The 13,678-nt window shown below is 36.8% G+C and overlaps 1 protein-coding gene and 1 long non-coding RNA gene across 11 annotated transcripts in view; both read right to left on the bottom strand.

Moving 5' to 3' along the window:
* Ranbp17 (RAN binding protein 17) overlaps positions 1–13,678 on the bottom strand; it is a 281,635-nt gene that overhangs the window by 182,936 nt on the left and 85,021 nt on the right. The gene's annotated exons all lie outside the window — the stretch shown is intronic.
* On the bottom strand, positions 4,091–13,587 carry LOC141418016 (uncharacterized). Its single transcript, XR_012442653.1, has 3 exons — positions 11,083–13,587; positions 10,664–10,754; positions 4,091–10,203 (listed from the first exon to the last, which is right to left on the bottom strand). It is a non-coding gene; the product is annotated as an uncharacterized lncRNA (long non-coding RNA).

Raw genomic sequence — 13,678 nt, 5'->3', positions numbered from 1 at the left:
AGCCAAGCAACTAAACTCGATGTGTGCCTGTTAGGACAATACTGGGACAAAAGGAGGAACTTAAAAAGGACCGCATATTATCATAACACAAGTGTAATAGTGGCATTGGGTTTCTTCAGAAACACAGGCAAGCTTTTAGGGCTGAACTTCATGACACATGCAACTTACTTTCAAACAGTTCAGCAAAAATATTCGCACCATAACATGTGCACATGTGTGTACACATGCACATGGAAAGAGGCGGGTGTGGCAGAACACAGGGCAGAAAGGCACTCTTTTTCTGTAGGTTTGAAAATATGTAACTGAAAAATAATTATCTGCAATTATCATGAAAACATGGGTTGAAACTCAATTCCTTTTAAATAAATATAAAAAGTTAACAAAAGGAACACTAGGAAAGTCTACAGAAGCCATATACTCTATAACTGGCTATCTTCAGGTGACTGGCCACTGCTGATTACAGACAGGGCAAAAACACCAGTGCCCACCAATGTCCTCTTGTGATGGTTCAACCACAGAAAACAAGGGGTGCAGCATCACTCTCTTCCTTAAGACTTTGCGAACTGCACAGTGTGCATGGGTCTATGCTAGCAATGCATGCTGGTCTACTCTTTTTTTCTGCTACGTCCTTCTTGGCACTGGGCAACAGGGTTACACCAAACTCATGAAAGAAACTGGGAAGCTATTTTCTACATTTGTCTGCTGAAAGTATGTGTGAAAAGTGGAGCTATTTCTTCCCCTTAATGTTTGAAAGAATTCACCAGTAAAGACATTTTAGGCCTGGAATTTCCTTTATGGGAAGGTGTTATATGTATTTAATTTTTTATTAAAATGTAAACTACTTAAATTTTTATCTTTTGTTTTGATGAATTCTGCTTTCAGAAGATTTTAGCATCTTCTCCAAGCCTTCAAAGTTACCAGCATAAGGTTACTCACAAGGCTCTCCAGTTACCCTTAGTGTGTGCAGCATCTATTTATATCCCCCTTTCATTCCTGACACTGGTAACAGGATTGTTATTTTATTGTTCTTTAAAAATAACTTATCTTTTCACTCACTGATGCTCTCCTTTGACTGTATTTTTTGTATTTCATTTATTTGTACTCATTTTAATGACCTCCTTGTATTTGGGGTTTAAGTTGTTCATCTTTCCTGGCAATGTAAGGCAGAAACACAGCTATCTGATTCTAAACTTCACTTACTTTGTAATAAAAACACTGCTTTAGCTTCATCCACAAATTTATTCAGATTTGTTTTACAGCCCAGCATATGCCTATCTTCTTTTCTATGTGTACTTTAAAAAAAATGTATATATCCCAGAACTGTTGAGTGTGCTACAATGTGCTGTATGGAGCAGACTGAACTCCCCAAACCCAAGGGCTTGTTTTCTTTAACCCAATGTGGACTAACACGGCCAACACTTCCTTAAAGTTTTCTCTGTCCTGCCCCATCTCCTGGAACTCCAATTACACATGTGTTAGGGGCTAATGCTCTCCTGCATGGAGGCTCTGCCTTTTTTTTTAAACCTCCAGTGTTTTGATGATTTGTAAGGACTGTCTACAAGGCTGCCAGCTGTTCTTCTGTGTTTAATCTTTTGATGATCTCATCTGGTGAATTTTCTATTTTGGAAATTATAATTTTCAGCTTTAGAATTTCTGTTTGAGTCTTTAAAAAAGATGTTCGTATTTGCCTTGGAATGCCTCACTCCTTCATCCATTACCTCTTTCATGCTGATTTTTAGACAGATTTATCATAATAAATTTAAAGTCCTGTCCACCAATTCCAATAACGGGGTCAAATGCTGATGGCAGGGTCTCAAAGATGTATTTGTACTCCCCTATTCATTAACAGCGTTAATCAAAATGGCTAAAAACATTGAAGCAACAGGCAAGCAGTATGTGGAATATGCAGACAATGAAATATCATTCAGCCTTTTAAAAAAAAAGTAAATTCTACAACATGAATGAACTCTGAGGACATCATACAAAATTAAAGGGCTGGAAGCCTGGCTCAAGCAGTAGAGCACCTGGCGAGCAAGCTCTAGGCATTGAGTTCAAATCCCAGTACCCAGTACCACCAAAATAAAATAATCAGTAAAGAAGATGGCCGTTGTATGATTCCCTTGCATGAGGAACACAGAGCAGTAGAAAGCACAGAAACAGGAAGGAGAGCAGTGGTTTTCAGGGGCTGCCAAGGTGGAGGAAAGTCAGCCACTCATTGATTAATGGGTACCTATTTCAGTTTTGCAAGATGAGGAGTGTGGAGGTGGTTAATGGTGATGGTCGCATAACAGTATGAATTTATTTCACATAATGTATTAGAAATGTACACAATGGGAAATTTTGGAAGAAAGATTTCAGAAAGGTTAACATATGTTTTAGTAACTATATTAAAATTCATCTATCTCAAGCTATATTTCAATCATCTTTGAGAATTCCCGTATTTTTCTAAGCGCATAAAACAGCCAATCAAAGAGGGCATAAATTAAGGTTGCAAAAGACAGTATCAATTCTGAACCATTTAATTATTAGTTCATCAATACTGCTTATGATTTAACAGAAGACGCTATCAATTTTGAATGATATAAATGTGAGTCTGCAATATGCTTATGGTCTGACATTGTAGGCGCAGCTTCACAAAGGTGCTGGTCCAGACAATAATTTTGCATTCAATCTAATGCTTCTGCTCACGAGCATGCATTTCAGTGACAACCGCAGTATGCAAACACAACGTGCCTTTATTAGCAGTATAAAATAAAGCCAGCTTCTCCCAACTGAAAAACTTGGCTATTTATTTTCATAATTGCTTAATTTTTATTATAAAATATGATAAAAGAAAAGAATCCCTGTAATACCCCATATCAGAATTTCATTTATAATTTTAGAAATATACTTGAAAACAATTATGCACAAGATTGATACATGTCCACTTGGAAAAAATATATTAACAAAATGATCTAAGAAAAAATAATTAAGTGAGATCATGACTTTAGGAAAATTAAGGTCCACATTGTAGCTTTCTCTCTAACACTTAGTGCCTATGAGATCCTGGGCAGGTAATCGACTCTTAGCACAACTCAATTACTCTTTTTGATTGCTGCTGTTTTCTGACACGGTGGCCATGGAACCCTAAACCTCACACATGCTAGGCAAGAACTTCAGAAACTGAGCTCTATCCTCAGCCTCTAAAATGTTTTTCATGGCAGATGACTTCTTACTATTTTTTCTAGTTCTAAGCTTTACAAGGCTATTATAATATATAAATATAAAATAAAAACGTGAAAGCAAAACATCCTAAAGCACAATACTCAATATCCGGGTTCACGATAATTTTTTTCTTTTTTCCAGACAAGGAAAAACCTTACAAAATAAAAACTTAAAAACTGGAATTCTATGGTCAAAATTGAATATTCTATACAAATTTAAAAGCATAGCCCTGAGACCTGCAGCCCTCTTAACATTTTTTCTTTGAAATTACAAAAGACGATTTCATTTTCCATCAGCAGAAGTTTGTAGACAGACACCCAAAACAAGGGTAAAGTACAATGGGTAGTCAGGTCTACTAGTTGTCTAGGTCTGGCACCGATGTGTGGTTCCGCCCACGCCTCCATTCTTCCTGCTTGCAGTGTGCGGCACACTTAGATTGTGAGCACATGCACACACACTTTCCACAGGGTACACACAAAAATAACTGACAATGTAGGTCTAAGCACAATCACACTGATAATTATACATGCATATATATGCCTAACATAAGTTTTTTAAAAAAAGTTTTAACAAAGAGTTCCACTTCAAAATGGTCCAAGTGTTCTTAATTATTTAAAATGACAATTGCTCAAACATGGCTATTATGTGTAAAGTGCTATATTTAAAAAGATATGCACACAACAATTCTCCCAAGTCAATGAGAAAACGTATGCATTTGGCACTTCATAGCATACTGCAAAACTAAATATGATAGAAATGTAAAATCTTTATAGAGTTTTATCTATATAATCAAATTAATTGTGAAGACAGAGATATTTTTAAATCAATGTGCTTCCTTTTATAAGAAACAATACCAAAGAAAACAGAAAAGCAGAGGAAATTCTCTGAAACTATTGAGAGAGAGAGAGAGAGGGAGAGAGAGAGAGAGGGAGAGAATATGAACACTGGCTCCTTTCCCTATGGCTCTTTCGCTCCTCCTCTTTCATATAGTTGGGATCTTACTGTGTATTTAGTATTGCGCATGTTCTCTGTTCACAGCATATGAAACATCTCTCAAGTGATTTCAAGAACTCCTGGAAGGGAGGGAAGGAGGAAAGGGAAGGAAGGAAGGAAGAGAGGGAGGGAGGGAAGTAAGGAAGGAAAGAAAGGAAGGGAGGAGATGAAAGGAATGGAGGGAGGAAAGGAAGGGAGGGAGGAAAAAGAGAGGGAGGGAGGGTAAGGAAGGAAAGGAGGGAGGAAAGGAGGGAAGGAGGGAGGGAGGAAGGAAGAAAAGGGAGGAAAGAGAAGGAGGGAGGGAAAGGGAGGAAAGGAAGGAAGGAAGGAAAGGAGGAAGGAAGAAAGGAGTACATCTTAGGTAGAAATTAAAAGTCTAAACACGATATACATACAGAGCAAATGTTTTGGAACATGTTCAACATCTGAATTGTTTCACTACATTTTTTTCCAATACTGGGGTTTGAACTCAGGGTCTAATGCTTGCTAGGCAGGTGGTCCACCACTTAAGCCACTCCACCAGCCCACTACATTTTATCTGTGAAAACTTCTTCCTGTGTTCTAACTATGAAATCAAAGCCGTCTAGAAGTGGCTTAATAGTATATGAATGAAACACATTCCCAATCTCAAATGACCACAACCAATCTCACGAAAACCATGCTTGCCTACAGTCGCTCCATCCAACTCAGATTTTCATAAAACAATTTTCCACTCCTCAGACCAATGATTTCATTGGCATTGTTGTGTGCTAGTGCCCTTATCATTTCACTCATTGCCTTGCTAGGACAAAATAGTTTCAACTGAACATTTAGATTTAGTAACAACTGAAAGGAGAGGGTCCTTCCTCAAGTACCCTTCCTCTCTCTCTCTAACCTTTATAGATGTTCAGCCCTTTCAGTGCAGAAAGATTATCTTTTATCCATAAGGTTTTTTTTTAAAAGACACAGAAACACCAATAATGCATCTCACTTATTTGTGAGGCTAAAAAGATGGGTGTCCTAGAGGCTGAGTACAACAGTGGTACCAGAAGCTGGGCAGGGGAGGAACAAGGAGGGGGAAGCCTGGCTAACTGATACTAAATTGGTTAGATAGATTAAATAAGTTCTGGTGTTTGTTTTGTTTTGTTTTGCGGTATTGGGGGTTGAACTGAGGGCCTCACGCTACCACTTAAGGTACTCCACCAGCTCTAGTTCTGGCATTCTACTACAAAAAAAAAAAAGCCAGAAGAGAGGATTTTTATGCTCTCACCACAAAGACAAGAGTTTAAGGATGTAGACATTCTTACCTTAATTTGGACATTTTACCTGGTTTGCTTTCTCTGAAGTTAAAGGATGAAAGAAAAGAAGCTCACGAAGTAAGTTGGAGAACAACAGGTAACAGCATTATAACTCTAAAATTCAAAACTACACAAGCATACCTTCAATCTAATATCATAATAAAGACACTAACTCTGAAGATGTGTACAGTAGCATCAAAATGGTCAGAAGGAAAATGGTGTCACCTCTGCAGAACCCTAACCACACAGAGTAAGGAGGCCATGAAAGGGACTACTGCCAGAGATGTGATGAGCAACTATCACAGCCAGGTGGATATAGAACACAGGCCCAAAACACTGTTCCCTCTTGCAGACTGTTCTCAGCTTCTGTAATACGTCCCAGTAACCAACTTCTCTTTGTCTCCTGACAACATATTTAGTCTTCTCTTTTTGCCCTGAAACCACCTGCTTTTGCCACACAGGGCACACTAAGCATGGTTTGTGTGACATACATTCCCAAACTACAGTTTTCAGTTACTCCCAGTAAACTCTTTTTTTTTTTTTTGGTGGGGGGTAACTAGGGTTTGAACTCAGGGACTCACTCCTGCTAGGCAGGCCCTCTACCACTTGAATCACTCCTCCTGCCCCTTTTTTAGTGTTGGGTTATTTTTGAAATAGGGTCTCACAAACTATTTGCCCAGGCTGCCTTCAAAACCATGATTCTCCTGATCTCTGCCTCCCACATAGCTAGGATTACAGATGTGAGTCACCGTACCTGGTCCCTATAAACTCTTTTTGAAGAGCCTATCTCTAAGTTTCTTTTTAGGTTGGCAATAGCTTGGCCATAAATTTATAGATTAAAAAATAAAAAAGATCATACAACAAATTTCCAAAGTGTTTCAACTATTACACATGAAATCACCCCACAAAATCTTTGTGACAACATAGTTTCTTTACATTTATTTCTCCCAAATAATGTCTGTCTGACTTTCTGCAATTCACTGATTTAACTATGGGTATGCATTTGAAAGCAGACATTTTACTATATATTGGAAGCAATATATATATATATATATATATATATATATATATATTCCCATTTCATTGGGAATTCTTACTGCCTGTTTTTAACTCTGTGATGGTAGGGATGACACCCAAGGTCTTGTGTATGCTAGTCAAGAGCTTCACCACTGAACTCCACCCCAGTCTTCTTGGCATCAAACTTTTCGGTTAAAACTCTTTAGTGTTTTCTGACATAAGAAGTCCTAGATTTTAATTTAAATTATAAGCACCTTTTCCTTTTTTTCCTTTAAATGCCACGGACTATTTCAGGCAGGACCTCCTTAAAACCTTTACTATGTAAATATGCATTACAAATTTCCAAGAGAGAAATATAGTACCTTGGGTTTTCAGAATTTCCAAATTTACTTGATGAAAACCATTTTTAAAAAGTACCATTAACTTATTAAATTATGTTTGTGGAGGTCTCATCTGTAGTAAATAGCTTGGAAAGGCTCACCAACAAGATATCTGCAGTCTCTCTTGGATTCTGACATTTTGCAACTCAGGAACAGTGTGTGGCTGGCTACCCTGAAATACAAAGCAGCAGCCATGCCACTGTCCTCCTAGCACCACTGGTGCCAGGCACTGGGCCAACCTTGTTAAAAGCATTTCATTTACTCTCAAATGTTCCTACTTTCTAGATGATGAAGGGGAAAAAGATTTATGCATTGTCTAATATCACAAGGCTAAAAGAGGACTGACAACTCCATAAAATCTGATTCTAAAGCAAGAATCTAGAAACAGAAGTGTGGCTGCTGATATAACTCTGCTACACTGTGTCTGAGGTACTTTTCTAAAAGCACATCACTTTAAGAGTTAGGGTTTTCACGACATCTGCGTCTTGAGTGGAAGCCTTTAGATCGTACTTTCCTAAGGCAGTATGTCAGGAAAAATTTGATCTAAAAACAACTTTATCTTTACATATATACCTTGCCTAACCAAATGCATTTTAGTTGATGGGACAGGAGAACACACATCCTACTGACATAAACATTCACTTAGGGTATTTCAGCAGCAGGATGCTTAACATGTAAGGGACAACTGGTCTCACCGCCCCTGCCCCCTTCTTAGGTTAACATAAAAGCGAGAAGGAAATCAGGCACTTCATTAAAAGGAGTGGAGGCAGTTACCAAAAATCTAGCTTCCTGTGATGACAAAGAGAGTCAAGAGAGAGCACCTGCCCAATTCAGAGATCCTCTTCAGAGTCAACCTGAAGAGCTGGCTATGATCAGATTCAGCACTCTACAGTATAGCTGGAGACTACACTGATGGCAAATTTCCAAGGCATTTAAATGCCACTCCTCTGCAGCCTCAGTTTGAGGTCACTGCTCCAAATCCCATTCCTTTCTAACTTTCTAATCCCATTCCTTCTGATAAAACAGAAACATACAAATCTTACCTCCTTTCTTACATTGCGACATTCTCTCGTTTTCCTTCTTGGTTGGTTTGTAAGCAGGTGAAAGGTAGTATTCTCACTTTATGTGCAAGATGGAAATAACGCACAATGCTTCATAGTCTACATCTTACTCCACATGTATTAATTTCCACTGATATTTCTATTAAATACGCTGGGAAATGTTTATTTTTAAGGTGACACTAGTACTTAGATTTTGATAAATTGTACAAAATGCCTCTTTTGGTGATCTATTCCTTTTCTCCTATTCAAATTGTTTACCTGTTTTGCTTTTGTTTTTTGTTCTTTTGACCAGTTACAATGTAACTAATAAAAAGATGCCGGCGATATACAAAACATTTGCCAAAAAGGGCATGCATATTATTATTTATTTTACTGACAAGGAAAACAAAATGGAGAGGGTGAGAGTCAGATCTAGTTAATGTGCAGTGCATCTCATGACTACTGCCCCCAAAAGGTAACCAAACAGAATAGGAGGAACCATGAAAAACAAGACAGGATGTAGAATTTTTGAGCTAATTAAGAGTTTGATTAGGTCAGAAGTCACATTTTTGTCTTTTCCCAGTCTTTGCTTTTGCATCAAATTGTCTAACTTTAATTCCCAGTTCTTTGTGGCATCAGTAGACAACATGGACTTAAGACTATCTGTCAGTAAAATAATCACTGTAAATACTTCCTCAAAGACAAATTGTTTCCAAATTCTCTACCAAAAGAAAAAAAAAATACTGGAATAAACTGGTTGGTCTCCAACGCAGATTGAGAATTATATTACATGTTCTAAAGTAAGATTCTTTCAAAGAGAATTTTAGCATTATCTTAAATTTGTGTAGAGATAATTCTTTATTTAAAAAATCCTATCTTATTCTTACCAATGACAGCAGCTTTTCTTTTTTTGTAAGCATCTACACTGTATTAAATGCTGTATTAAATTTGATAGGTACTTGCCATATTTTATTTGATCGTCACAACATCAGACATCACTCTTGTTGATAGGTGAGGAAACTAATAATCAGCAAACTTAATGGCTTTCCCTAACGAGTTCTGGGCCAGGGGCCTAAAGGTCCAGTAGACTTTAGAAGTCCAACCTGCATTTATTTATTTATTCTACCCTACTGTAGGAAAGGAAAAGAGTCCCAAGTCAAGTGTCTAGAAGAGATAGCCTAACTAGAAATAAATAAGGTGACTACCTTTACAATTTCTACCTTGGGGGTTTTTTAATGCTAAACAATAATCATCCCGATCTTATTATAACACATGACAGAGGTTATATGCAGTTCTCATTATGATGCTTTCTTAAACTCTAACTGCTAAACTTAAATGAGAGGCATTTGGTACAATCTGAAAAATATTCAGTTCAATTAAAAGTAATTGATGCATGGTGAAATAATTCTTCCCAAAGCTGCTGTAAAATCTTCAAAAAAAAATAAAGCTACTTAATAATTTTCATCTCCTACAGGCTAGAAAGAAGCATTATTGCATATTAAAAATTGGAGTGTAGCTTTCCCAGAGGTAAAAGAAAGTTATTAAAACAACCTATTTATTGTTGATATAACTATCCATTTGTGCCACACAAAAAGTAACAAATTTCAGTACATTAAAAGAAAAGCTAATTAAGGCATAATTAGTATTTTCTGTATTTTGATAATTAGGGGTTAGTTGGCTATTCCTTTTCAAATTTCTATTTGATGCACCGACAATGCCTTTAATGAGCAACTGACGCTGTTGAATCCCTCATGGCACAGGAGTTTAGTGACCACTACTACATTACTTTCATTTATCACTGCCTCTTTACCTATAAATTAATCCAGCCCCGTAGCTATGCTGATCTACTTTATATCAATTTCTTCATCCATATCAGCTGAATATGTATGGCATTAACCTCATTTGCTAGTTGAGAAAAGCAGAATTAAAATGAGATCTAATTTCTTGTGCACAGCACAATTTCAGTACGGCCTGCTAATTCCCACCACCTGTCAGTGTGCACAGCCTTTACTTTCTTGTAATTACATAAAACAGTGTAGTTTTTAGCAGCTCTGAAAAATGCTAATCTTTCAAAAGTGTTCAGTGATCATTAATCATCAGGACAGTAAAAGAGCCTCCTTCAGAATGCTCATTTATCCTTTGGTTAAGCCAAAAAAGAATTTGGCCTTTTCACAGAAAAGAAAAAATAAATGTACCAAATGGAATATAAAAATTAACTCTTACATCTCATTCTACTGAAGTTTCAACTTACCTAGTTTTCTGTCACATGGTGGTTAAGAGGCATTACATAACCTATAGGTAGCAAGTTTGACAAAATAAGCAGAAATATAAAAAGCACAGGATTCTCTCTGAAGACAGTAGGAGCCTAATACATGCACGGTGCAGCCGTTGATGTGCAGTAGAACCTACATTTCTAAGACTTTGAATCAAGAACTGGAGAATACTTATTGACAACATTTTAAAAATCCATCCAACTGCCCACTTATCACCAATTAAACTGCTGCCTAAAAGCATCATCGGAACAAAGTCAATACGATCAGACATAAACAAAGCGTAGTTAAGCACTTTCAACAGGACTTTACTGAATTTGCCAAATATATATGAAATAACCAGAAGGAAACAGTAAAAATATGACGAAAAATAATGGCTCATCATTTCAATACTAGAGACAACAAACATTCTATCACATTTCTTCTGTCTTCATTCTGATACTTCAGCTTTTATTGTTTGCTTTCTACCATTGTAACCATACCAAATGCATGGAAGTCAAAAATCAGTCAGCAGTTCTGGCTCCACGTTCCCGTACATTTTTTCAATAAGCCTAATCTGTTCATTTTTTCTGCCTGGATATTAGACAAGAACACAAATTAGCAATGAACAGTATATATGTGAGGAAGAAGACAATAAGTGCATGACCCCATATGTTATTAAAATGTTACTTACTGCCAGGCTCTTGGGCTAAACACATTCATTCTTCAAATAGCAATGTGCCTTCAGAATAACATCCTATGACTATTTTCTTACACTTATCAAACAAAAATGTATAATGCATGCGTAGCTAAGTGGTTAAATAATTAATATAATAACTTGTAAAGAAATATGGAACAGACGATTAAAAGTGAAAAGATCCACAACACTTCTCATCCAGTTTTGACACTGTCTTGGAAATACCTGAACTGCACTTGTTTTTAAGCTAACAGTTCACAACTCCTCCTCTTTCCAATCAACCCTCAAGTCATGGTGCATGCCCGGAGGACAGTCCACAGACAGCAGCTTCAGGGCTCCTGCTGCAGCAGTATGACGGATTTGTTCTCACCCTGACTCCCTTCAAGGACCTGACGTAAAACAGTTGTGAGCAAAAGAAAATGAATACTTTCAGAGTTGCAGTATAAGATTCTCACTACATAACACCAATTTTAGTATTAGCTTCACAGGTGAGCACATTTCTGATTTGTAAGGCCACAGAGACATGTATTTAGAGATGACCTGCGTTAAGGAACTTAAATATTTTTAAGGTAGCAGATTCCACCCCAAGACTTCAATAATAAAATCTATCTTCTCCCTAGAACTGGTCAGTAAGGCATTTACTGAATTTACTGAATTCTGAATTTTCAAGAATATGTATTCTTGTCTCAGAAGAAAGGCCTGTCAAATAAATGCAAGATCATGTCTAGATCACGAGCTGTGGGCTTAATTCTAAACTATGGAAAATATTCATCAGGGAAAAGAATGTAGACACATGCCTCACCTTTTCATTCACAGGTAGGATTATCCCATGCATGATTTCCATGAGACCCAGTGACCATTTAAAGATACAAACCAAGCAGGGGTGATTAGAGTTATCAACTTTAGTAACTAGCATCTCTTTAAATTGAGAGTATTAGTGCTGAAAACTCTCTAAAGATCCATTATAGTTGCATAATTCATGATATTTCATTTATTATTCTGATTACTTCATTTTCTTAGAACCACTTAAAACTTCAGGCATCAGAAGTTAGAACAAATGTACATGAAACAGAAAACTTAAGAACCTCCTCAAGAAGAACTTATCACTTTCCACCTTACTTTTAAAATTATAATCACTCAAGAGAGCATTTCAAAAAATGTCATTTGTAATCTTAGAATGTGCATGTATGGAATGTTTTTTTACTTTGTGCATTTATCCATCCAGTTCTCAAACTTTGTAAATACTTTACAATTTACAATCATTAAAAATAAATTTGAAAAATGGTAACAAAGTACAGATTAAAAATGCTCTGTGGGCAAGCATACATTGTATCAAGTAATCACAAAGAATAATCATCTTTGTGTTCTTCCAGGCCTAGAACAGCACTTGGCTTGAGAGGGGGAAGAAGTGTTTGATGAGCGTGTGCAAAAAAGTGCATAACTGCATGCGAGTCACTGAAGATGTGGTGCCAAATAATAGTGCACTTTGACATGCATGATAAATAAACAACAGGAGTCAGCGTTAAAAATCTAAGCCTGTATTTCTCCAACTGACAGCCTATATCCTAATTTCAATCACCAGTGATGTTAAGGTCTTAAGTTTAGGATTGTCTACCTCAAACCTTTTTGTGTACTGCTTAATGTTCCTGAATCAACATTTAGGTGCACTTAGGGAGTTCATACTTAAAAGTGTAACTTGGCAAATTCATTTATACAGCACTTTAAAAATGAGATAATTAGTCCTTTAGTCTGCTTTGCTTGACATTGTCTATGTAAGTGACAGAATTTTTTATCGTTTATATACATTTATCATCCAGGATGAAAGGGTATCGAGAAATAATTTTTAAGGGGCTTATCTGAATACGCATGCATAGGCCTTAAGTCGTGTGACTACTGAAAGGACAGATCTCTGAGCAATACAACAATCTAGCAATACGAACAATACCTCGGATTGAGAGCACTAACCATTCATCAAGAAGAAAAACCTATCTGCATCAAATAACACCTTCACAAAAAGAGACTGTGGTACATTTATACAGAATATGGCAATCTGCAAGCAGCCCCAAAATAAAGTCTAAAAAGTTCAAACACTTAACAGAGAAAATCCCAGACATCATGGAGCATTATTCTCTAGCAATCAAGCTTCAAAATACAATCTCAACCTCACAGCTACTTCCTCTGTACTTTGCATAAGATATTTGTTACACTGGAATATTTGAAATGCTTAAATGTTTTAAAGCTGTTTCTTATTGTTTACCAGAGTGAAAACTGTATGCAAAAAACAGTTTTCTTGTGGCTGAACTTCCTAAACACTTTTCCTGAAAATTGTGCATAAAGAGACTCATTTTACTAACAATAAAAAAAATCCAAATGCCTGGAACAGCAGCTGATACGTAACAATGTAGCAACACTGGACTGCACTTACAGGGACAGCAGCTCATTTAAGGTACTGTTACATTATGTTTTTCTGTTTCATTACTCCAGTGCTTTCCTCAGCAACATAATGTCAGCCCACCCAATACAGAGGACCTAAATGTAGGGAGAGAATGCCATCTACTGCTTCCTACACGTAGTCGGCAGTAGAAGAGGCTGGACAGCAAGGAGGACTACACAATCATTCTGGAAAAGAAAGTTAAGATAATTTTGGTTTTTATTTCAGACAATTTGAAAATACACCAATGAGCACTTACTGCAAATTCCAAGTAATTCCAGACTCTCAGGCATACACATACTTACCATCATAGCTGACATTTGTGAATGTGGCTTCTATTCAGATACTCAGATGAGTCAAAAGGAAAGCATCACTTGCTTTATGTTAAGG

Source organism: Castor canadensis, chromosome 16 (genome assembly GCF_047511655.1).
Source record: "Castor canadensis chromosome 16, mCasCan1.hap1v2, whole genome shotgun sequence".
Lineage (NCBI taxonomy): Eukaryota > Metazoa > Chordata > Mammalia > Rodentia > Castoridae > Castor > Castor canadensis.
Note: the sequence above shows the minus strand (reverse complement) of the source record. Positions and strands in the feature narration are given on the sequence as shown.